This window comes from Aotus nancymaae, unplaced genomic scaffold (genome assembly GCF_030222135.1).
Source record: "Aotus nancymaae isolate 86718 unplaced genomic scaffold, 86718_ANA_hifiasm-v0.15.2.pri h1tg000059l, whole genome shotgun sequence".
NCBI classification, from domain to species: domain Eukaryota; kingdom Metazoa; phylum Chordata; class Mammalia; order Primates; family Aotidae; genus Aotus; species Aotus nancymaae.
The window spans coordinates 18,831,041-18,858,623 of record NW_026988473.1 but is presented as its reverse complement, the minus strand read 5'-3'; positions in this window follow the sequence as shown (position 1 = coordinate 18,858,623).

Sequence of the window (27,583 nt, the reverse complement as noted above, 5' to 3'; positions counted from 1 at the left end):
TCTATGCCAAGCCCATATCAAATACATTGAATCCTTTACAACAGTCCCCTGACTTTGGTATCCTTATCTCCAAGGGCCACAAACATCAGCCATCTTTCTGCTATGGCTTCTGTTAACAGCAACCAGACCACTCACAGATTTTTTTTTAGCCTAAGAACCTACACTTACCCTGTATGAACCTATCTTGTCTGCTGCTCTTTAGAACACAAAAAAGAACTTGATCTCAGGCAGTCAATTTATGGACTGGTTAAGAAAAAGGGTCAACTGAGCCAATTACATTCTCTAGGCTTTCTCTTCCAGAATACGCATTAGAATCAACTTTTTAAATATATATGTATCAGGCTCCACCAGAGACCAGTGAAATCAGGCTGAGGGAGGTGAGCTGGAATACATATTTTATAAAGCTCTCTTGTTGACTGTAACATGATACCAAGGTTGACCATCACAGCTTTAGAGCAGTGGTTCCCCACAAAATGTGGTCTCCAAAGTAGCAGCATCAGCATCTCTTGGGAACTTGTTAGAAATACAGATTCTTGGGTTCTACTTCAGACCTAGCAGGTCAGAAATGCTGGTGGTTGCACCCAGCAATCTGCATTTGAACAAGCCCTCCAGATGGTTCTTACAGACACTGTAGTTGGAGCACCATGGCTCTAGAGCCTTGTTACTCAAAATGCTGTTCATCAACCAGCAGTATTAGAATCACCTGCAAACTTGCTAGAAGCACAGAATATTTTGCCCCAACCCAGAGTTAGTGAATGAGTATCAGCATTTTCACAAGATCTCCGGATTACTGGTGAAAACTAAAGATCATAAACCCTCCAACTGACTGAATGAACCCCTTTCTTGGCCAGGGGAATCCTAGAGAAGCTGTAAAAACTGAGTTCCCGACCATGAAAGAACCGGAAGTCAGATACACTTCATTAAACTCCCGTCCATTAGTTGTTTAGACACAACTGACCAGCATTCGTGTTATACTAGAGATCATAAGACTGACAGAACAGACTCTTTGTGGCAATAAGATATCAAATTATAAATAGAACCTAGGGCCATGCCAGGCCATGGTTAAGTCACGCACCCTTACACCTAAAGAATAAACTGTGTTCTGTCACAGGTATTTATTTTCTTCCAACAGCTAAACAAGCACTGGCCTTGAGACAATGTTAAGACACTTGCGGCTCGCCAAGCATCAGACCTTGACTAACTGACCCCCTTCCCTGTTCCGCAAGCCATAACTATAGCTTTTTGGACAAGAGACTGATTTCAGTAACTTTCTCCTGGTAAGACACCATTGACCATGGTCTTGTTCTGGCTGGTCTACAGAGAATGCCTATTGGATGCCTTCATGTCCTTGCTTCACCTTTTGGCATATAGGGCCTTATTGTAATGCATTTAAATGTGAAGTCTCCACCCCAAAGTGAACATGGGTCATATGTAACATTCAGGTTTATTCAGTAGGCATGCTTTAGGACCCCCTTTGTGAATAGTCACAGCTCCTCCTATAACCTGCTGAATACGTATACTTGGCCAACTAGTTTAGCATAGATCCCTGTGTCACCCTCCCCTCCCTTGAAAGCTCTGCCAGAAGCTACATTTTCCAGCCCATCAGGATGGCCACCCTGCATGCGGTAACCTTGTATAAGAAATAACATCTTCTTTCCAGAGTTATAAATCTCATGATTATTCAGTTGACACTGTTATGTGCATTAGAGTTTGAGACACAGTGAAAAAAAACATTAAATGAGTTTCAATGGAAGAAGATAAAATAGTCAAAATAAGAAGCAATAAGTACACCTCCTTGACTCTCAACCAAGGAGGTGTACTCGACATAAACAGAATTTATCAAAACAACCCGAGAGTTTTTCTCAACCTATTTGTACAGACATGCAGAGATTTCAGTAGGCAAGAATCACTGCCACTGATGAGAATATGTTGTATTCCTCAGTGTGGCAGATGGAAATTAGGTTTGTAAAACAGAAATTGAAAGAGGCTTGGAGGGAAAGCATGATGGGCATGGCAATGTGAAGATATATAAAAGCAGAGGAAGATGGGTATAAAAAGAACTACATAGACAAGAAGAAAGAGACCGATCCCATGAGGGAGAGAGAGCAAATAAGAAGTAAATGATCACTAGAATTGCCTTTGTGTCTCCTGCCTTCCCAGTTTGGGTTCCAGTTCAGCAGTACCCTCACAATAAATAGCTTTCTGTGGGATGATTTGAAAGGGTCTTGATATGGTGCGGCTGTGTCCCCAATCAAATCTCATCTTGAATTATAGCTCCCATAATTCCCATGTGTCGTGGAAGGGACTCAGTGGGAGATAGCTGAATCATGGGGGCAGATCTTTCCTGTGCTGTTCTCATGATGGTGAATAAGTCTCATGAGATCTGATGATTTTATATTCCCTGAACATGCTCTCTTGCCTGCCACCATGTAAGACGTGACTGTTCCTCTTTTGCCTTCTGCCATAATTGTGAGGCCTCCCCAGCCATGTGGACCTGTGAGTCAATTAAACCTCTTTCCTTTATAAATTACCCAGTCTCAGGTATGTCTTTATAAGAAGCATGAGAATAGACTAACATAGGTCTCTATCTCTGTAATTACAAGCATTGATTTTCTGCAGTGGCCACCCAAGAGTGCTCACTATGGGAGGGATAACAAAGACAAAAACAAAAACGGGGAAGCTGGCTTCACCAGGCAGCCACAGTCCCACTCAGACTCCCAGGTGCTGAGGAGGATTTTGCCCAGAACCACAGTTTCCCTCCTGAGATCGACTTCATGCCTCCAAACCAAATAAATGTCTGTAAGAGAGAAAGGCCAACAGCAAGCATTGGCTGCATGGTAGAAAATGTACACATGTTTCTCCCACACAGAAATTTGAAGCTTTAGCAGGTAGGCTTTCAGGTGGCCACACACCTCACCTCACCCTGGCAACACCGCTACTCTAATCGCACCTCATGTTTGCCAAGGTAAGATGAGGAGGGTTTGAGGCATAAGGGGAAAAGTTACAAAAAGAAAAGAAAGCCATTGAAATAAAATAAAGCCACCTGAGACCATCTCCTCAATATCCAAGGAAGGGGATGTGTCAAAATTATGGGAAAAATACGCACATACACACACACACACACATACACATACACACACACACACACACACATACACATTTGATTAAAAAAAAGCAGCCCCCCCTTTAGTGGAAATAAAGATCTCTATGAATAGCTAAATACATGATTTATGCTGTCTAGTGGAGAATATCCCTCAGCAAAAGTGTAAGTTGCAAAATATTGAGAAAGATATATTTATGAGAGATATATTTATGAGCAGTATAGCTAAATGTTGCAAGTCCATGAGCATTGGACTAGCATAATCCTTGTGCTCAAACCATGAAATGCAAAATTACCAAATGAAGACAGCTACCTGTATTCACTTATGCTTCAACAAAGAGCTTACCAGGCCAGTATGAAAATCTCTGTGTTCCCAAGAATGAATAGTTGTCAACCTGTCTTCCACCTCAATCTACTTAACAGGTGGTACACACCTGGGAGCGATGTCCTTGCACAATTCTCCAGAGCCAAGAGAAAATTGTTCCCTTTTCTCTTTCATTAGAAGAAATCACAATGAAATATAAGTGAGAAAGAAGAATATTATAATATGAATAACCTTGAGTATGCTGTGAATTATTTTTCAGTAAACAATTTACAATTTTGAAACTTTAATAAAAATAATACACTTTTCATGTAGTTGTTCAACAAATATTTGTGGAGCACCCACAACACAACAGACACCATGCTAAGTAAGGGCTGAAGTGGAAATGTGAACAGGTTCTCTATTTCCTCTCTTTGGAAGCCAGACAATTATACAAGCAAATAGAAAAAAGGGGCAAATTACAGAATAATATATAAAACATGATCTAATTTAAGCAAAAATATGCAAGCCAAGACATTAACATATATGCATACATAAACTACCCACAAAAAAGTTTTGGTAATATATTCTCTAAATCAGTGGTAAGCAAACCTTTTCCTGCAAAGGACTAGGTAGTAAATATTTTCAGGTGTGTGGGTCATATAGTTACTATCAAAACTACTTGATTCTGTGGTTATAGCATGAAAGCAACCATAATGAGTTCATATGTAAACAAAAGATTATAACTGTGCTCCAATAAAACTTTACAAAAATGGATTTGGTCCTCAGGTTGTAGTTTGCCAACTTCTGCTCTAAATTACTAAAACTAAGTTATTTTAAAGGAGTATACAACTTGAAGGAGGGATGAGTTTAAAAGAGAACTTTCATTTTTATCCTCACATTCTTCTATTTCATTTCAATATTTTGTCCACTTCTGAATCCTCAGTCCTGAGCACAGTGCTTGGCACAGGGCAGTCACTGATAAAGACTCAATTAATAAAATCTATATGTGGATGAGTTCAATCACTCATCATACTTAAAAATCAGTGTGACTCAGACAAAGGAAACCTCATTATTCCAGTCCCTATGCTTGACTTGATTTAAATATTAGAAGGGTACATTTGTGCACTCAAGGATTCCAATTCCTTGGTAGAGGCAGACTCATAAAGATATCCCATTGGAACCAGAGTATCACATGCAATTGACCACCCACAAGGTAAACAGGCAACCTACAAAATGGGAGAAAATTTTTGCAATATACCCATCTGACAAAGGTCTAATATCCAGAATCTATAAAAAACTTAAACAAATTTAGAAGAAAAAAAAAATCCATCCAAAAGTGGGCAAAGGACATGAAAGGAACTTCTCAAAGGAAGACATTTATGTGGCCAACAAACATATGAAAAAAAGCTCATCATCACTGGTAATTAGAGAAATGCAAATCAAAACTACAATGAGATACCATTTCATGCCAGTTAGAATGGTGATTATTAAAAAGTCAGGAAACAAGAGATGCTGGTAAGGATGTGGAGAAATATGAACACTTTCACACTGTTGGTGGGAGTGTAAATTAGTTCAACCATTGTGGAAGGCAGTGTGGTGATTCCTCAAGGACCTAGAACCAGAAATACCATTTGACCCAGCAATCCCATTCCTGGGTATGTACCCAAAGGATTATAAATCATTCTACTGTAAAGATACATGCACACATGTTTACTGCAGCACTATTTACAATAGCAAAGACTTGGAACCAACCCAAATGCTCATCAGTGATAGACTGGATAAAGAAAATGTGGCACATATACACCATGGAATACTGTGCAGCCATAAAAAAAAAAGTTCATGTCCTTCGCAGGGACATAGGTGAAGCCAAAAGCCATCATTCTCAGCCAACTAACACAGGAACAGAAAACCAAACACTACATGCTCTCACTCATAAGTGGGTGTTGAACAATGAGAACACACGGACACAGGGAGGGAAACATCACACACCAGGGCCTGTCGTGGGGTGGGAGGCAAGGGGAGGGAGAGCATTAGGATAAATATTTATTGCATGCAGGGCTTAAAACCTAGACAATGGGTTGATAGGTTCAGCAAACCACATGGCACATGTATACCATGTAACAAACCTAATGTTCTGCACATGTACCCCAGAACATAAAGTAAACACACACACACACACACACACACACACAAAATTGTAGTAAACTTAAAAAAAAAAAAGTGTGATTTCAACTTAAAAAACCTGGCACAAAGTGGAATAAATGTAGTGCCAGGGACAGTATGGGACACTCTGGGGATACCTAAAAGGAGCACCAACCCCAGACTGAGAGAATCAAGGACAGGTTCTGAAGAAACTGGAATCCAAGCTAACAAAAGTCACCGTGGTGTATTGTCATATCAAAATGGGAGCAATTATGCCTTGCAAGTGCACAAGGAGCACAAAAATAGCCAGTCCACTTACCCAGCATTTAAGCACTCAGTCAGCTCAAGTGGGAGGCTCAGAACTGTCTGTGTTCAAACTGCCCCAACAAGGCAGCTCCTGAGCTCTGTAAACCATCCTCCCTGACGTCAAACTAGGCCACACTGGGACAGATGGTGCAGGAAGAATCTGACTTCCCAATGAGTGCAATGCCACCCAAATTCAGTCATGGATTGGGCAAAATGGAGAGACCTCATACCTCCTGCTGAAACAGAGATTTGACAAACTAAAATATTACAGGTGTGAGTTCTTCCCTAGAAACTATGGCTGTACACAACTACTTCTCCGAGGCAAACACAGTGTCAGTCACTTCTCTTAAGAGAGAAGCCTGTGAACAAAGAGATGACAAAAGCGCTACCCTTTCCTGGAACCCCACACCACAGCCTACTACTAAACTGTTGTCACTCAGACAATTCCCTAAGCCGGGAGATTAAATTCTACCTCTATAATTTTCAATTGCCTTCCAAAGAAATTACAAATGAACCCTAGCTTTGTCATTGATGTTTCTTTTTAAAAGACCAAAACAGGTGGTTTAATTTATTAAGTAAAAATAGACCACAGTGTTTCAAGTATAGCATCATCTTTGTATTTAATAGATACAGTTAACCAGAACCTTCATTTTCACATGCGAAAATCCTCTTTGACCCTTTGTTAGTTCTCATTGTCTGTTCTAGCTCAGGAAGAAAAAATGCCATTTTCCTTCGAGGGTTTGTGTGTGGATCTTTGGCTCCACTAGCTGGTAGTAATTTAAACATAAACGAAAGCAAAGCGGCGCTGGGGAGAAATGCGGCTGAGGATGGAGAACTATCCAGAAGCAGACTGCTGTGCGACAAGATCCCTCTTTCAAAAGATTGAGTTGTGTGCTTAAGAAAAACTGCATGTTGGGTTACTGTTAGGGACTTTGCAACTGGTGCTGTGATTGGCTTAAGCCCCCATCTGGAGTGTATATGTCTCTGGTCCTAATCCCTAGTGAATTCCATGAAGAGCCCAACACTCTCCAATGTTGGGGAGAAGAGTCACTTCCTGTCAACAGAATGACCCCATGGGTCATTCTCCACAACCCTCATATCCCCTGATGCCCTCTTCCAGTTGTTTCCTGTGGCATCTCAGGATCACTCATGTCTTCAGACAGCGTCTACCTCCTTTTGCCATCTATTAATAATAGCTTATTTGTCTCTTGGCATCACACCTAGAGGGTAGCTCCTGGCAGTCAAGGTCCATTCTGAGCCCTCTAGTGACAGCTAAAGGGATCCATAGCTAGCTCTCTTAAGGATTTTGGGGGAGCCTTTAGAGCTAGATCTGGGAAGAATGACTGTGGAACTTTTTTTGTTTAACACTGAGATGTTTTCCTTGATCCTGAGACATGCCAAGGATGAGGGGAGCAGCCCTTGCAGGGACAGAAACGAGGAGGAGATGAGGATGGATGCAGCCCGAATCTCCTGAGAGCAGCACTCTCTGGAAAGAATAGAATCACCATTCCCTCAGCTCAAGATGTGTCTTGTTCTCAGTCCTAAATTTTTTCTCAAGAATTGCCTCCATGGGCATCAGATAATTAATATAAATTGAGTACCAGGAATGGTTTTATTTACTCAAGCCCCCAATGATTTTTCTGCATATTCTGGGATATTGCCATAGAGGTTGGAGGGTACTATAGATTCACAATAGTGAATTTCCTCCTTGGAGTGTGCAAAGGTTTAACATATATTCTTGCCTTGAGAACAAAAACAGTGACTTTGATTTCACTTGTTCCCTGCTGATACCACAGAATCCAAAATAGCAAAGGCATTCTTTGAAAGTTTGATGAACACGTAAACGAATGTGTGTATTAATAATACTTATGGTAATTTAGAGTTAGACTACCCTATGTCTTTATAAAGAGGAGACATTTGAAGAGACATGGACAGAGTGAATGTCATGTGAATGTGAAGGTGGTCATCTACAAGTCAAGGAGGGCCCTCCCAGCCCTCAGAAGAAACGAATCCTGCCAACACTTTGATCTCGGACATCCAGCCTCCACAATTGAGAGACAAATTTCTGTTGTTTGAGCCATGCAGTCTGTGGCACTTTATTATGGCAGCCCTAGAAAACTAGCAGATGTCCCCAACTTCTCCTCTTCAGGCTATGTCTGAACTTCTTTTTTTTTTTTTTTTTTTTTGAGACAGAGTTTCACTGTGTCGCAAGGTGCCAGGTTGGAGTGCTGTGGCACAATCTCGGCTCACTGCAACCTCCGCCTTCAGGGTTCAAGCAATTCTCCTGCCTCAGTCTCCCGAGTAGCTGGGACTACAGGCTCACGCCACCACACCCAGCTAATTTTTGTATTTTTAGTAGAGACGGGGTTTCACCATGTTGTCCAGGATGGTCTCAACCTCTTGAACTCATGATCCACCCACCTCGGCCTCCCAAAGTGCTGGGATTACAGGCTTGAGCCACCGCTTCTGGCCGACACATTGAACTTCTTAACCAAGAGGTAATGTAGTGACTGCAGACAGGGCCAAGAGTCCCTTCATCTAGGCTCCAAGCTTGCTTTCACCACCTCCTAGGTGTGTGTTTGGGTTGAGTTGTTTACCCTCACTGTGCCTCAGTTTTTGCATCCCTAAATGGAGACCCTACCAGAATAATATCTCAAAGCCTATTTGTGGGGATTAAGTGAGACAATTCAGCACAACATCTGGCATACAGTAAGAGCTTAATCAATATTAGTTGTTGCTTGTGGTGGTAATGGTAGTTAATGGTGGTAGTAATTGCTATGTAGGCATTGTGACATGCAGTCTATTAAAAGAAGAATAGGGTTTCAATACAAACAAACCTGGGTTCAAACTGTAGTTCCATTTCTTACTAGCTTTGGACTTTGGATAATTCACTTTATCTCTCTAAACCTCAGTAAGTTGGAGATCATCTGTAAACTGAAGTAATCTGTTGTAGAGTTACTATATAAATTAAGAGTGGAAATGAATTTAAAGCATTTAGTACCGTTCCTGGCTTAGAGTGACACCTCAAAAAATGTCCACTTTTAAAAGCAGACGATATGATTCCCCATCTCATTCCCACTTGGTTCTACCACAGTCTTTCTCCCAACCTCAAAAGGAAACATCATTTTGCAGGACAAAAGATTGAAATTATGTCCTTTGAAGCAACGTGGATGAAGCTGGAGGCCAAAATCCTAAACAAATTTACAAAGGAACAGAAAATCAACTACTGCACTTCTCACTTGTAAGTGAGAGCTAAACATGGAGCACACTTTGACATCAATACGAGACAGTAGACACTGTGGACTACTAGAGGGTGGAGGGACTGAAGAGTGGGTTAAAAACTACACATTGGGCTGGGCGCGGCAGCTCACACCTGTAATCCCAGCACTTTGGGAGGCCTAGGCAGGCGGATCACTTGAGGTCAGGAGTGCTCCAGACCAGCCTAGGCAGCATGGTAAAACCCTGCCTTTACTAAAAATACAAAAGTTTAGCTGGGTGTGGTGGCTCATACCTGTAATCTCAGCTACTCGGGAGGCTGAGGCAGGAGAATTGCTTGAACCCGGGAGGCAGAGGTTGCAGTGAGCCAAGATCACACCACTGCACTGCACTCCAGCCTCGGCAACAAACCAAGACTCTGTCTCAAAAAAAAAAAATGCAAATCAAAACCACACTGAGATACCATCTCATGCCAGTTAGAATGGCGATCATTAAACAATCAGAAGATGATAGATGCTGGAGAGGATGTGGAGGAATAGGAACGCTTTTACACTGTTGGTAGGAGTGTAAATTAGTTCAACCATTGTGGAAGACAGTATGGTGATTCCTCAAGGATCTAGAAATAGAAATACCATTTGACCCAGCAGTCCCATTCCTGGGTATATACCCAAAGGATTATAAATCATTCTGTTATAAAGACACATGCACATGTATGTTTATTGAGACACTGTTACAATAGCAAAGATTTGGAACCAACTCAAATGCCCATCAATGATAGACTGGAAAAAGAAAATATGGCACATATACACCATGGAATACTATGCAGCTGTAAAAATCGTTGAGTTCATGTCTTTCTAGGGACATGGATGAAGCTGGAAACCATCATTCTCGGTGAACTGACACAAAAACAGAAAACCAAACACCGCATCTTCTCACTCATAAGTGGTTGTTGAACAATGAGAACACATGGACATAGAGAATCGAACATCACACACTGGGCCTATCCAGGGGTGGGGGGCTACGGGAGGGATAGCAGGGGGTGGAGGGATTGGGGAGGGATAGCATTAGGAGAACTACCTAATATAGATGATGGGGAGATGGATGCAACAAACCACCATGGCACGTATTTACCTATGTAACAAACCTGCACGTTCTGCACATATACCCCAGAACTTAAAGTATAATAAATAAACTTAATTTTTTTTAAAAAAAGCCTACATATTGGGTACTGTGTTCACTACCTGAGTGACAGGATCTGTACTCCAAACCTCAGCATCACTCAATATCCTCATGTAACAAATCTGCACATGTGCCCCCTGTATCTAAAATAAAGTTGAAATTTTTAAAAAAGATGGAAAAGCAGCTTAGCAAGAGCTGTTCTTTTTTATCAGCTAACCCTAGTGTGGGCAATACTATTAAAACGCATCAGTGTCCCCGTACTAGAATACAGGCTCAACCCAAGAGGGCAGTTCATTTCCAAGCACACATGTTCTCCAGCTAAAATGAGCCATGCATCCCTCACAGGCACTTTGAACGGCATTTCAAGGTCACTTCTCCAGATAGGAAATTGTCCCTCTGCAGTCACAGAGCTAACATTTTCTTTCTTTTACCTGCAAGGCCCCTTAAGTCTTCTGAGCGAAAACTTATTGCCTTCAAAGATTGTGCTGCAGATAGGAGCTACTGACTCCTGCATGCCTGGGACTCAGGAAAGCATTCTCTCTGTTCCAAATGATTCATAAAACACCCCCTTTTTTTTAAACATATGCATAAAGAAACTAAAGAGATTTCATAAAAAATAAAAATACATTTTCCATCTTTCAAACCATTCAAAAAACTTGAAAATTTCTCAAGTATTTTATTGATGATTCTGAGCATTTGCCATTACTCTCCACGTAAATGCAAATGACACATTCAAACAAATCTGAGGAAAATTTACGAGGAAAGACACTTGACTATTATTTCCATAATACTTGTAATCCTTATATCCTGACATCATTTTTCAAATAGTAACTAAGCATTCCTAAACATTATCCGTTAAGACTATCATTATAAATGTTCTCTCTAAAATTTAGGAAGGGCACTTCTCTTTTTCCCTGATGGAAGAGGAAGCCGAAGTTTGTTTTACATTTTCCTTGATGCTCTATAAGCAGTGTCCTCACTGCCATTCAGTTCCTCTCCCCAACCAAGTTCCTAAGCACCTGACTGTCACCCATGAGACTTTCCTTAATTTTTATGCATTCAGCTTGCAGGATGACTTGGAGAGACACTCCAGCAGCAAAATGTCTCCCTCAGGAACTTACACCTGAAGAGATATGTTAAGAAACAAAGTTATTTCTTTCTTTTTTTTTTTTTTTTGAGATGGAGTCTTGCTCTGTCACCTAGGCTGGAGTGCAGTGGCGTGATCTTGTCTCACTGCAACATCTGCCTCTGGATTCAAGAGATTCTTCTGCCTCACCTTCCCAAGTAGCTGGGATTACAGGCATGTGCCACTATGCACGACTAATTTTTGTATTTTTAGTAGAGACAGGGTTTCATCATATTGGCCAGGCTGGTCTCGAACTCCTGACCTTGTGATCCAACTACCTCAGCCTCCCAAAGTGTGGGGATTACAGGTGTAAGCCACCATGCCCAACCAAAAAAAAAAAAAAATTATTTCTTAAAAGTCAAGATGACAGCCCCTAGGGATGAGGCTGAGTTCTAGCAGGAAATAGGCCATGCAAACACAATACCACCCAGAGCAAGACAGCGAGCTCCGTGAGATTCTGCAATGTTGCATCCCAGGTTCCTGGCACAGGGTGGGCTCAGAGGTCTATAAATATTTTGTAAACACCTGATACATAGTGAATATCTTTGGTTTGAGGTATAATATTTTAATCTGTTTAGTATCTCACACATACTTACCATGATATCATCTATGCAATTGTTCACATGCTGGTCACCAGTACTATTTAGTACTTATATTCAGTGCTCTAAGTCAGACACTAGAATGTACCCAACCTCATTTAATAATCACAACAAACTTATTGGGCAAAGTATGATACCCAATTTTCAGAAACAAAGAGGAACTCAGGGAGATTACATCCGTTATCCTGAGTCACACAGAAGTGAACAGCAAAAAGTAGATTCAAACCCAGGTGTGTCTCAGTCCAATATCCATAATATTTTCTCTACCATGTGATTTTCTCATGGGTGTTAGTAGCATGTGCATGCACACACACACAAAGCTACAGTCAAATTAGCAGAATTTTTTTTACTGTAGGTCTTCTCAGAGCCTTTCCTATGCTAATGTAAATTGTAAATCTCCAAGAAGACACTGAGAGTAAGTGGCATTCCCCAAACTAATTTTAGAGAATCCTTTGTTCATGGAGCATCTCATGGAACTGCTGTCCCATAGAGCAGATTTTAATAAATAGTTTGCTAATAAATATCTGATGAATCAGAAAGGTCTGGTCTTAGGTCTCAGAGAAGAGGACCAGTTACCTGGAAGAGGGCATAGCGTGTGGGATATCTTCCTCTCTGCCATGTTAATAAGTCCCCAAATCCCTTAACCCTTCATAGAAATCAAATAGCAGGAATTTCATTCTGTGGCAATTACCTAGTGAAATTCAAAAGTTATCATAAAATAAATGAACTGCCATCTTCCCTGGGCCATTAATATGCTCAATGGCAGCTAAATCTTAAAACTTCAGGAATCCACTGGAGTGCAGAGGTAGAAGAGAATACTATGTCACCCAGTGGAATATTTTCTAATTATTATCCCTTCTCCTATTCCAAATATATCCCTTTTGAGATCTCTTGAGGTTCCCTATTCTTTCTTTCTCTCTTGGTCAAGACTTTTATGTTTAATCAGATCTCCAAGATGGCAGAATAGGAAGACGGCCTTCATATTTATTAACAGTTGGAGACTGGCAGGTAGGTTAAGCACAGAGACTTCTAAAATCAACATTCCAGATTTCTAATCTTAGAAGTTACCTTGATTACTTTCTCTCTTTGTCAACTAATCTCATAGTCCTTTTGGTCTTATTTTTGTTTCTGTCTTTTTTTTTTTTTTTAAGATAAAAGTTACCCAGGCTGGAGTGCAATGGCACAATCTCAGCTCACTGCAACCTCTGCTTCCTGGGCTCAAGCAATTCTCCTGCTCAGCCTCCTGAGTAGCTAGGATTACATGTGTGTGCCACCACACCTGGCTAATTTTTAGTAGAGATGGGGTTTCACTATGTTGGCCAGAACTCCCGATCGCAGATGATCTGCCTGCCTAGGCCTCCCAAAGTGCTGAGATTACAGGTGTGAACCACCATGCCCTGCCATTTATTTCCTTAAATATGATCCAACACAGACTTCAAACAAAATTTTTCTGTCATGTTGAATGCCCTTCCCCCTTTCCCTCCCTGCCCAATAAGACCAGATTTTCTCCTACAGATGCTATGCCTAAGGATTTACCATGTCTGCAGCATGTATTCATTCATTCATTCTTCATTCGCTCAGTAAATAGTGTCTGGCACATAAAAGAGCTCTGAGGTTGCAAAATGAAAAAGACATTGTGCCTATGTTGAAGAAGTTTACAACTTAGCAGGATACTATATTCAAAGAGAGAGAATACTCTGGAAGTAAAACAGAAAGATACTTTATCAGCCTAAGAGGATACAGAAGTCTTCCTGAAATGCAGATAAAAAGATAGGGAGTTCTCAGAGTATATTTGTTCATTCATTCTACAAATATTATTGAATGCTGGAGACTAGTCTAAACGTTACAGCAGACTATGTCTCTCTTTTCTCATGGGTTTTACATTCTAGCAGAACACAGATTTTCCTTTTTAAAAAGGAAAATTTTTTAAATGCCATTAATGATAAATGCTTTGTTGAAAAGAAAGAGGGTGATACAACAGAAAGTAGCTGATGATATATTTTAGTCTGGATGATAGAGAAAATCCTATCTGAGGAGGTGACATCCAGCTGTGACTTGAAAGACCAGGAAGAGGCAAGCAAGCCAAAATCCAGGGCAGTGGTTTCCAAGCAGAGGGAACAGCTAGCGCAATGCCCCAAGGAGGGAAACAGTTGGCCGGTTCTTGAAACAGAAGGAAGGTCCATGAAGCAGACACTTAAGGAGCAAAAGGGGCAGGAGGTGTAGTGGGGTCACATCATACAAAGCCTTGCAGGGAGGCCAAGGGAAGGAGATTCGATTTTGTTTTAAATGTCACGTGGGCTTATCAGATGGTTACTGGTAGCAGCAATATTTGCTATTCAGGGAATAGATTGCAGGAAGGCAGAAGCTCACCCTTCCATTGGCTTACATTGATATTTCGGTTGTTTTTTTTTTTAGTTCTCAGCCCCATGCCATGCTTTTAATGGCAGAGGAAGGCCTTTCTCTCTGATTCCTTATGTTCCCTTTGCATCCAACCCAACCTTGAGTTGGTGACTTCCTTGAATTCTAACAGATACCTTTTTCTCACATGTGGCCCATGAGGAATAATTTTTTAAAGTTTCCTTTATGGTCCCTTGAACAATTTTCTCAAAATCTTCATTTTGCCATTTCTCTAGAAGATCCCTCCCTTCCCTTTTGTGCACCTACAGTCACTAGCCCTCCCGGAAGGCACCAAACTCACAACTGCATTTCCAACTCTGTATTCTCAGCATAAATCCCAAAGCATCTGAAACAGAACTATATGTAATGATCCTCAGCTAGATTGGGGATTACTTTCTCTTCACATGTGATCTGGAAGGGAAAGGTCACATTGCTGATCTTGCCTCTTGCTTTCCTCCTCCACCTCCCAAAATTAAGAATTACACTTATTGTCCCATTTGTTGCCCTTTCATTGATATCCCTTCAGTGATTAATTTCAGCTTCAGTGATATTAAAATGGTGTTATTCAAAGTTTCTTATTTATTCAATCAATCAAACCAAAAAAAAGGAAATTATCAAAAAGCCATTGATCATCAGACAATTGAGTAAGACATAGACTCTGCCCTCAGGAGCTATGAAGGATAGTAAGGACCGTGAAGACAGCATGATGACCCACAGCCAGCAAAAGGGCCCATGGGAAAGGTATTCTCAACAAAAGAAATATTCTTCACTCAAAAGAATTTTGAAAATGCTCCTCATCGGTCTTAGTGACACACAGATATGCTTTCAAAACAAGACCTATAAATTTAACTATAAATGCCTTTTCCTTTAATTACAACACTTTTTTCTTATCAAAAAGACTATATATGTCATTTATAAAAGAATTAGAAATACTGCTGCTCAGTAAGAAGGAAATAAAAAAATACCCCAGTTTCCAATACCCCAAAATAACCACTGGTAACACCTTAAATTATAACTTGATAAATCATTGATAGACAGATAGAAAATTTATAGGTGACATGATTGATGGATAAACAGATGATAGACATGCCTATGTGAGGTTAATTTGTCAGTGAAAATGGGGTCATGATCTCATATTATCTTGTTACCTCAATTTTTCAGTTTATATATAGTAAACATCTTTTCATGTCAATAAATGTTTACCCACAAAATATTTTAAGGTTTGATTTGCTATTGCTGGGATGTTTTCAGAACCTTCCTTCTTTGTGCACCACATCTGCTGCTCTGGGCTTATTCTCTCCACTTCCCACCCCACCCCCAACTCTTCGACATTCAATGAACACTTAGCGTAAGACACTTTCCTCTGGTATGTTCTGAACTACCCGTATACAGTGAAGAGTCCCAGAAACACTTGGCTCCTCCTTCTGCTTCACCTCTATCTAATCGTGCCTCATTGGGCAAGTTTCTTTCTTTCTCTGGATCTTAGGTCCCATTATAAAGCTAAATATAAAAGCTGTTCAGATTATTTACACCACTACTCCTTTCTAATGCTGTAGATAAACAACAATATGCCTATATCATTCAATGATAAAGGACACAGTTTCTCTGTTCCATCTGGCCCAGCAAGCATGAGTACTTACTAATTAACAGACACAAATTGCTAGAAAATTCCATACTAAAACAGTAAAAGCTGAATTACTCCTTAAATTATTCTATCTTCAGATGCAGGGGCAGGTAGTAAAGATGGGAAGCAGGAAAAAATGTCCAGAGCCCATATCGTTACTGTTTATGATCAATAGCCAGCCCCTACCTTATAATTGAAGGACTGTGCACAATATGGAAGTGTATGGCCACAAGACTAAACAAAATAGCAAAACCATCACTGAAATCCCTGAAGACTCATGGGTTTCACATGTGGACAAATGACCACATTAAGATTTTACCCAAAGCAGAATAGAAGATGTCTCTGATTCCTAAAGTGAAACATTTTTAAATTGGCCTCGACCAGCTGCTTGATATTATCATCTGAAATAAGAAGTGTTTAGGGAAGGAATAGGACAGAATTTCCTAAGAAAGAGATTATTTCAGGATTGTTGTGTTTCAGGGCAATCAAAACCAAAGAAAATAAGAGGCCAGTTCAATAAACCACTACCTTCAGACAATGGGCTACTAAGAAAACTTCAGAATGATGATTCTGCTGTATATTTACAACTCTTATACATTTTTCAGGATCTATGATTGAGGTGGAAATGACAAACAATAAATCAGTATGTATAGTGTGATTGAACTTTTTTAAGTATATATTTACATCTATGTCACAAGATTAATGTCCAGATTGCATGATAGGAAGCACTTTTATTACATATATTTCAAATTTTTATTTATATGTCAAATAAATCATGCAAATTTTTTATTTTTTGAAGTGCAGCTATATCCTAGAAGATCGCATCATTTTCTTCTGGAAGTCTTTTCCTAGTGACAAGACTCTTTCTTTTCTATTCACCTGAGGCAGATATAAATTGTTTTACTTCTAGCTCTTCTATGGGTACCTTTTATCATATCCACTCTTAACTTGATTTTGTCTTTTCTGGTCATGTCTTTTTATTTTTTCGAGACAGACTCTGCTTCTGTCACCCAGGTTGGAGTGCAATGGCTCAATCATGACTCTTTGTAGCCTCTAACTACTGGGCTCAATCGATCCTCCCAATTCAGCCTCCTAAGTACCTGGGATTATAGGTACATGCCACCACGCCCAACCAATTTTTGTATTCTTTGTAGAGATGGGTTTTCGCTATGTTGCCCAGGCTGGTCTTGTACTCCCAGACTCAGGGGATCAGCTCACCTCAGCCTCCCAAAGTGCTGGGATTACAGGTGTAAACCACCACACCTGGCCTCTGGTCTTTTCTTATGTCTTTGTACAAGTCTCTGAATTGGAAGAAGCCTTGGATTTTACATATTCCAACCTGTAACTCTGTATCAGTTAAGATGTAGATCAATTCGGAAGCAAAAAATCTCAAGTCAACTGTCTCGAGCCAGGAATCAGCAAACTACCGCCCAAGAACCAAATACTGCCCATTGCCTGTTTTTCTAAATAAAGTTTATTGAAACACAGCCACACTCATTTGTCTGTGTTTTTTCCTTAGACACTTTCAGCTACAATGGCAGAGTTGTCTTACAAATCCTAAAGTATTTGCTATATGGTCCTTAACAGAAAAAGTTTGCCAACCTCTCATCTAAACCAAAAAAGAAAAAGAAAAATTACTTCTCAAAGCCAGAAGCCCTAAGTTGGGCAACCTCCAGAACTCTTTGATATGGCAGCTCAGTAATGTCATCAAGGACTTGTTCTTTCTAAATACCCACTACAGTGTCAGTTTCATCCCCAAGCTAATGGCCCTCATAGTTGCAAAATGGCTACCATGGTTCCTAATATCATACTCTGACCTATACAATGTTCAACAGACAATACCATCGGGTAACTTCTCCTCTGCATTTTCTTAAAAGACTGGAGAAGCCTTTTCCTCTGAGGAAAAGCATCTTTCACTCACACTTCACTGGTCACAACTTTATCAGTTGCCAACACATGGTCATCCCTACACCAATAATTCTCAACAGAACGGGATTTCTTATTACTTAGACTAATCTGGTTTACAAATAAGCTAGACCTACAGACATGTGCTCTGATAGATGGTGTACCTAAGAGACTGGAGCTGGGTTTAGTTTAGTGTAACCCATATTACCCAAAGAATAGTGACCTATACGATCAGAAGTCCAGAAGAAATTCAGGACTAAAAGCTTAAATATACAATGGCCAAGAGCAATGCCTACAATTCTCTTGGCCTTTCCCTGATCATCTATCACAAGATATCTGGGGCAGCTCTAGCCATCATGTTCACAATTTGTGCAAGAAGGAAAAGGGAGGGAAAAAATAAGCAAGTTAAATGACCCTACTCCTATTTTAAGAGTTTTTCTAGAGTCCCACATTATAATTTACTCTTTTATCTCATTTGCTAGCATTATGTCACATGAACACTCCCATCTACAAGAGAAGCTCAGAAATACAGCTGGGCACTTTTATTTACCACCATCAAATTACACTTGTGTGAGTAAATAAAATTAGTAATTGGGTAGAAGTAGCTGCAAAGAAGGCTCTGCCAGAAGCGGTCCTTGAATTAAAATCAGGGTTTTGGGCAAAAAGAAAGGGAAAATGAAGGTTAGGTAGATAATCCACAATATTTATTATGTATCTATTGTGGAAAAACATCTATGGTATCTCTGATAAATAATATTATTTTACCACCTATCCATCTCACATTGTCCAGTCTAGACAAGAAAATAAACTGTAAACAAAGCTCTTGCTTCCATTTATGAATAGAGAATATCCCAACTGCACTGGGGATGAATGTCTCCTTGTATTCTGTACCCCTTTGCTTAATAACACTGCAACGGAATAAAAAAACAAAAAGAAAAAAACCCTGACCATGTCTTTTTCCTTTGGATTTTTCATTTGATCCACCTCCTGAGCATACTATTCATTAATTAACATTTGGGATAAAAGGAGATGCAGAAACACCAGTGTCACAAAAACAAACTGAAAATATTTTCTTTACAGCACAGAGCCAATTTTATCCCTGAATTTCTATCCATGTCATTGGAAATAATGTTTAAAAATCATTTCAATTTCATTCATTCCATCTGACAAGTTAGTGTTGAGATGGTTCTTTAAATATTTAATAATTGCTTGAGACATTTCCCTTTATTATAATTCTATAGTCAGAATCCCCTGGCTCTTTCATCAATCCCAGGGTCTGGAACAAACAGAGGCAGTTAATTTCCAGGCAAACGTTAAATCATGTGATTTCTATTCCAATTTCCTGAAGGTCAAATGAAGCACTCAATTCAAAGGGATGTGCTCATTCCTCCCTTCCCCTTCACCAGCCATTCTTCTTTCACTGCCCATCTGGCCCCACTCCACACACACACACCCTCCCAATCAAATCAAGCCAGGTTTCTCTTAATCATCATCAGGGAGACAAAAAGGTATAGCTTTGGAGCATCAAGCCACAATTTCACACCCCATTTGCACAAGAACTCAGAAGGCCACTAATGTGCTGTTTGCTTTTTAGCAAGCATCTCTGCAGTCATCAATGAAATGTATTTTGGCGTGCCTTCCAGAGCATGGGAGCTATTTATGAGAGCTTGTCTTGAAGTGCCTACATGCAACATTAGGATGTTCACTGCTATCTGCAAACTGGACCTGGCCCAGAGACATTTGGGATTGGACCAAGAGAACACTGATATGTGAGAAAGGTGAAAGTAGATGTCACCTTTCATTTATTTCAACCCTTCCCGCCCCACCACCAATTCAGTCCTATTTGCCAGGCACTTGTAGGATTCACCCTTCACCAACCCTCTTCTACACCACTTGACTGTATAAAATAGTCCACTTTAACCCATGGCAATGACCCAAGTCACAGACAGCTTTTCTTTGCATTGGCTGAGAACGAAAATTGTCCCTGGCTTTCTCTCTTTCCTGCCATACAATACCCCCAGATCAGGATACATCCTTCCCGAACACACGCCATGTGAAACATGCAAAGTAGTAAGAGAAACTGAGGCAAAATAATCACTTTTGTCTCAAAATAATCACTTAAATCCCATTGTCACCATAATGTCAGAACTTCCTGCTGGGTTCTCAGCTCTTGCTGTTTTCCAGACCACCAAGAAGTAATTTATAAGCAGATTTGCTTTCAATCCTCTAATTACTGAATCGCAGATATACTACAGGCACCAAGAATAAGGGAGAATTCCTTCTCTGCGGGAAGCTTACAATCTACCAAGGTCACTACACACACACACACACACAATCACTAAGCAAACACACACATATGTATGTCACTATATTAATCTTCTCTAGAGGGTCAAAACTAATGGAGATATATATATATGTGTGTGTGTGTGTGTGTGTGTATAAAGGGGAGACTATTAAGTATTAACTCACATTATCACAAGGTCCCACAAGAGGCCGTCTGCAGGCTGAGATACAACAGAAGTCAGTCCAAGTTCCAACAAAAGTCTTCCAAAATTGAAGAACTTGGAGTCCAATGTTCGAGGGCAAGAAGCATTCAGCACGGGGAGAAAGATGTAGGCCGGGAGGCTAGGCCCATCTCTATTTTCACATTTTTCTGCCTGCTTACATTCTAGCCTTCCTGGCAGCTGATTAGATGGTGCCCACCCAGGTTAAGTGTGGGTCTGCCTTTCCCAGCCCACTGACTCAAATGTTAATCTCCTTTGGCAACACCCTCACAGACACACCCAGGATCAATACCTTGTATCCTTAAATCCAATCAAGTTGACACCAGTATTAACCATCACAGTCACTAACACACACACACACACACGTGTGTATTTGCTTAGTGACATAGATACATACAACGTGCTGGAATGGTGGTGTGCACACATGTAAATACAGGAGCACAGAGAAGGGGTACCTCACAGAACTAGAGAAATTAGAGCTGATTCCTGTGGTAGAAGATATATTATTAGCTGAATCTTCAAAGATATGTAAGAATTAGTCAAGTTGAAAAGAAGAAAGAAGGCAGAAGAAATCACAGGAGCAAAGACACAAAAGCAAGAAATCTAAGGGGAGACAGGAACAGGCAGTTTTGTACTACAAGAGTGAACATAAGAGGCTAGGAGTAAAGTGAGATGAAGCAAGAGAAGCAAGCCAGGGCCAGGTCACAGAAGACCTTGTATGCCATGCCAAGCAACATAGATTTTACTCCACGCAGGGGAGCAGATGAAGGGGTTTCGGCAGGAGAGCTATAGGATGAGATTTATGCTATGTGCAGGTCACTATGGTACCTGAGCAGAGGATGAATTTAAGAGGGAAAAGGCAGAAGCAGGTGGCAGTTAGGAAGCTGCGGCAGCAGAGCAGAAAGGCATTTATGAGGGCAATCATCGTGGCGACAAAGGGAGGGGATGGATTCAAGAAAAAACGTGGGAGGGAAAAACTGGCAGTATTTAGTGACTACCTGGATCTATGAAGTAAAAAAAAAAAAAGAGGTAGAAGATTAAGATGACTCCCAGGTTTGTGACTTCAGTGACTATGTATACAAATATAGAAGAAGTTGGTGTAAGGAGGTAAATAGATACTGTGCTCTGTCTTGCACATTTCATTTGTAAAGATGTTTATGGGAAGATGCTCAGTGCATATGTCCAGAACTGGTATTTGGAATCTGGAACGAAGGGATGAGGTCAGGTCAGGAGACAGAGATGTATGTATTATTAGCCTACGGGACTTATTAAAACCACGAGGCAATATGGGAGTCACTTTATCAAAATGTGTTTCATAAGAGTAGCAATAGAACCTGTGAGGGAGGGCTGAGAACAACCTTTGTTGAAGGGGAAAGAAACATAAGAGCAGCCCATGAAAAACAGAGCAGAGAAACAGAGCAAAGGGAAGAGAATCAGGTGAGAGTTGTAGAAGCCAGGGAGGCAGAGAGTTTCAGAAAGAATGGGTTTGTGGGGGAAAAAAGCAAATTAAATCTATATATTTACCTCTTTCTTCTCAAGGACAAAAAGCATCATAAAAATATTTTAAGTTATAAATGCATAGAGAGAATAGAATAGGAGATACTGACAGATAGATATGTCAACAAAATTTTGGAAATTGTTAAGGAGATTGGCAAGTGTCACTAACCTGGCAAACTGGAGGAAATCAAAACACGTTTACAAAAAGTTCAGGGCAGAGTGGAAGAACACAGAAATCATTCTACTTATATAGCATGCTTAGGAACTGGAGAACAAGTACCTTCAAAGCTCTAAGTATGATCGGGCTGAAAATGGAAAGATAGTTTGCAAGTTCGTATAAAGAAGAGTAAAAATGGCCAGCCACAGTGGCTTATGCCTGTAATCCCAGCACTTGGAGAGGCCGAAGGAGGAGGATCACTTGAGACCAGGAATTTGAGATCAACCTGGACAATACAGAGAGAATCCTATGTCTACAAAAAAATATCTAAAAATTAGCTGGGTGTGGTAGCATCCTACCTACTTGGGAGACTAGCAGGAGGATCAGATGAGCCCAGGAGTTTGAGGCTACAGTGAGCTATGATCGTACCACTGCACTGTAGCCTAAGTGATGAAGTAAAACCCTGTTTGTAAGAAAAAAAAAAGATAGAAGAAGAAAGAAGAGAAGAAGAAAGACGAAGAGGAAGACGAAAGAAGAGGAAGGAGGAAGAAGAGGAGGAAGAGACTGATTGATTTCCCCCTGCTCCCAGTTGGTGATTTCCTTGCCCCATTACAGCTGAAGATTGAATTTTTAACCTCTGGAGAAGCTGAACAAGAGAGATTTTTGTCTGAGGGACAGCAGGTCCAAATAAGAGTAGGAGCAAAAAATCTCGGTGAAAAGAGAATGGCTAAGTGGAACTCATATTGAACAGTGAGATTCACACCTTCCTCTCCTCCCTGGCTCCCCAAATGCTGGGATCTCTGCTTACCTCCACTCTCAAAAATGCATCTCCCACATCTCAAGCAGGAGGTGGAAGATGCTTCCTGTCTGGGGAAACTGTACTAAATAAGAGAAAATAATTATACACACCGACCATTGGAGATGCACCAATAAAATGCCAAGTCATACCTTATTAGCCTTCATTGAAACTCTGCCACCCATGAGAACTCCCAACCACTTCCAAACACTTTTCCATAATTGGAATGTGCAGCAAATGGATATCACACATTCGAGGAAAGCACCTAATGTGAAAAAAAGTCCAAACCAATTTTTTGTATAGAGATCTTGGAGGAAACAGAGGCAATGCAAAAAAGCTTCTAAAAGATATAATTAATATCTTCAAAAGATAAAAGAAGATACCGTACTCATGAGGTACAAACAATATGCATTTCAAAAGAAGAGAAATAATAAAACAGAAATGTTAATTGGAAATAATATGCATGATCTCAGAAATTTTAAAATGTATTTAATAGATGGGATTCGAAGACAAAGTAAAAAGTTTCCCAGAGTGGAAAAGCAAACAAAAATGTAAAACACTGCAGACATAAAGAATTAAAGAAACACAAGAGAGATTATTATATCAAGGAAATAACACAAGAAAATTTCCAATATTGAAAGACCTGTGTTTCCAAATAAGGGAGTCCAACAAGTGCCCAGCACAGATGATAAAGAATAATTATGTTAAAGTACAGCATTGTAAAATTTTCTTATATCAGAAGAGATCCTAAAAAATTCCAAAAAGATAAAATGTATCACCTATTTACTCATTTATTCCACAGATATTTATTGAAAGCCTACTATGTACTGAACTTATTCATAAGACGGCTTAAGATTGCAGATCTGAAGGAAATTTGAGAATGAGCTTTATGGTTATAAAGAGATACTAAGCAGCAAGACAGCAAGTGCAAAGTCCCTCAGGTGGAAGTGTTCTTGGCATGTCTGATGTGCAGCTCAGTAGCCAATGTGGTCAGAACAGGATTAGTGAGAGGAGTGAGAAGGGGTGAGGTCAGAGTACTGAGAGGGCAGATCCAGCAGCACCTTAGGACTTTGAATTTTACTCTAAGTGGGTCAGGTAGTTTAAAAGGTTTTTGAGCAAAGAACTTGCATAGTCTGACACACGTTTTTTAAAAATATACTCTTCCTGTAGTATTGAGAATAGACTAGGGCAGCAAGAGTCAAAGCAGAGACCTATTAGGAGGCCACTGAGATAATCCACATGAAAAATCACAGTACTGTACACCCAATAGAGACAGTAAAGATGGTGAGAAGTAGCTGAATTCTAGGCATATCTTGAAAGTAAACCTGATAGTATTTGTGTATGGATTAGATGTAGAGTGTGAGAGAAAAAGAACAATCAAGAACGACTCTAAGTTTTTTGGTCTGAACAACTAATAGAACTGACATGTACAATGTAGAGGACCGTGGGTAGAACAGATCTTGAATAACATTTTTGAAAAGTGTTGATTTAGAGCTATCTCTATTTGACATCTTTTAGAGATGTCCAAAAGGGACCGGATAACACAAGGCTGGATTTCAGGGAAAGGACTGGTCTGTATACATCACTTGGAGAGCGGTATTAGTTAAAGTAATGATGGATGCTGTAAGAGATAAATCCCAAACTCTCAGTGGCTTCACAAAACAGAACATTGTTTCTCACCCATGAAATCAAAACAAATGTATAATCCTAGCTGGTGGATGGCCTTCATTGTGGTTATTCAGTGGTCCAGGCTTCTTCCATATGTGCCTCTGCTCTCTGTCTAAGAGTCCTCTGCATTCAGTCATAAGATAGGGGACTTATGTAAGTGTCCTACCTTTGGGGAGGGCTACCTTAGGGTAAAGGATAGATAATCATATGAGAGAAGATTATTATGGACCCGATCAAGAAAAGATGCAAACCACTTCCATTTGCATAGCCACATCTCATTGCAAGAAAGACTGAGATAGGTGGTCTAGCCATGTGCTTAGGAAGAAGAGAACACAGGTTTAGTGAACAATTTCTGGTATCTGCTACAGAAAACCCTCCTGATAGCCAAACACCTGTTTCACTTCCTTCTATATATAAAACACACAGACACACCTTGTCCCAGAGAGATGCAACCTCAAGTCTCATACAGTCCCTGGATCCAGCTCAAATCCAGATTCTTCCAGTGTTTTTTGCCCTTACCCTTGGATCTGAATATGGCTCCTCAAAATGTATCTGTCTATAAAATAAAAATAAAAAAGTTAACTGGCCTTCCCCTCACCCACAGTCAATATGTACTAGAAGAATAGGGAACAAGATAACCCCAATTAAACCTCTCAGTCAAAAGGGGGAAAAATAGAAGAAATGTTGCATTCGCTGAGATACTGCTGGCTGAACACAATGAACACTCCTTCCCTGGAGGTGAGCAAATTCCTTGATCATGCTCTGATTATGTTCTCTGGGAAGAACTCTCTTGTCCATTGTTCTCTGTAGCAACACCCAACATGTCTGCTGTGGAGTAAACCCTTCTTTGTAGCTACTCAACTTTCTCAGCACACTTCCTGCTGATGCAATTTGAGGTCCCAAGTGTTAAAACTTGAATAATCACAGGCTTTTTAGTGTAGGCTTACAGTTCCTTGGCAGTAAAACTTCCTCATATCTTAGTAGACTGCATGTCTATATACTGAAAGTCTCTGACAAGTGCCCCTGTCAGTTACTAACCACATGTTCTTTCCTGAATATTTCTCATTCTGATGCTAACCTATAACTTGGCTTCCTTGCCCCATGCTTCTCCCTCTTAAGCAAACAGAAACCAACTTGAAACTGCTACCAGTAGCAAATCCATATGGGTCTGCAGCAACTCCATATTTGCCTCCTCAGAGGAAAGAATTCAGCTGAGGGGCATAAGGCAGAGTGAGAGACCAAGGCAAGTTGTAGAGCAGGAATAAAAGGATGTAAAGTACACTCGGAAGAGGACCAAGTGGGCAACTTGAGAGAGCCAAGTGCACTGTTTGGCCCTTGGTTTGGGGTTTCACACACTGACATGGTTCTGGGGCTTCTGTTTCTCCTCCCTCGATTTTTCCCTTGGGGCAGTGTATCCACATGCACAGTGGCCTGCCAGCACTTGGGAGGAGCCACATGCACAGTGTGTTTACTGAATTTATGCGCATGCTCATTTGAAGCATTTTTCCCTTACCTGTTGAGTGTTCCTGGAGGAAGCCCATATGCCAGTTAAACTCTGCCTCCCAGTGCACAGGCTTAAGTCCGCTTGCCCAGCTCCAGAGATCTTACTGGGAAGCTGCTGATCACCAGCTTCAGGTGTTTTTTATCTATTGAGAGACTGCCCTTCCCTGGCGCCAGGTGTGGTCAATTAGAGACAGTTTAACAACCACTTGACTATCACCTGATGGTTGCCTGATATCCCTGGGGTATGGTGGAGCCTCCCCTGTCCTGTTCATGTCTGCCTAGCTACCCACTCTAACAAACCCAGCTGGGATAATAGGCTTGGGGAGGAAAGTTATATTCTTAATCTAACCGTTGCATCAAGGCTCAATCATAATGAGTCTTTGCCCCTCAAAGTCTTGTTTAGTCATATCTCTTACCTTTTGAGATTTAGAAACAGTTGGTTCTTCCAGTTGAATTTCTGTATTCTTTCTATGCCTTTCATTCTGCTTATATACCACCTGATTTTTCTGATTCTTTCTAAACTTCATCTTCTTCTCTTAGTACCTTACCAAACATAGCCAATAGCAACCAACATCCACTACTATATACTTTTACTTCCTAACTCCTTCCCTAGAGGTACAAGTTTAGTAGCAACAAGTGTGCCTCCCAAGTTACTTCAGAAAATGTTTTAACCCCCCACACCTCTGCCTTTTCATCCTACTGTTCTCACTACCTACTCCCTTCCAGAAACACGTGTCTCTGGTATTCCTTAAATAAATATGAATTGCTCAAAAGAAAGAAAGAAAGAAAAGAACATGTTTTAACCAGATATTTTCAACTTTATTACACAGAAAACGTTTCTGCCTCTGACATTAGTTAGCTTCCTTGCTTCCTGACACCTAACCAATAAGGACTGTCACATATTTGAGATTTCTATTACAACAACAGCCACTTCAAATACAAATTTCTGTGTTAGTTAAGGCCATGTTCCCAAATCACAGTGGCTCATTGCAAAGTGCAAATTAATATTCCTGACTGGTGGGTAACCTGTAACCAGATTATTCAGGGATCCATGCTTCTCCTATTTGTGGCTTCAACCTTGGAGTCCTCTGCATACATCCAGCAGATGGAAGAAAGGATTGAAGAGTAGGAGTAGGAGGTATTTATGGCTAGGCCTAGAAAGGTAGATGTCACTTCTCACATTTCTTTGCCTAGAATTCAGTCAAATGACTAAATGCACTGAAGGCTAGGAAATGCAGTCCAGTTGTGATTCCTGGGCAAAGAGAAACTAGTTCCCTGAGCAACTATCTAATCTCTGACACAGGAATGACAGCATAAAAATGGATATTTAAGACCACAAGACCTGATAAGGTCAAGAAAGAATGATTATAAAGAAGGCATCTGAGGACTAAGCCCTGGGCTGCTCCAAAATTTAAAGGTCAGGAATGTAAGGAGAAAAGTTCAAATCAGAAAAAATAGGCAAAGATGAATTAGGAGGAAAACGAAGCAAGTATGAACTCTGAGAAGCAAAATGAGGACAGCGTTTCAAGGAAAATGTAGATCAACATTTGCCAAATGCTG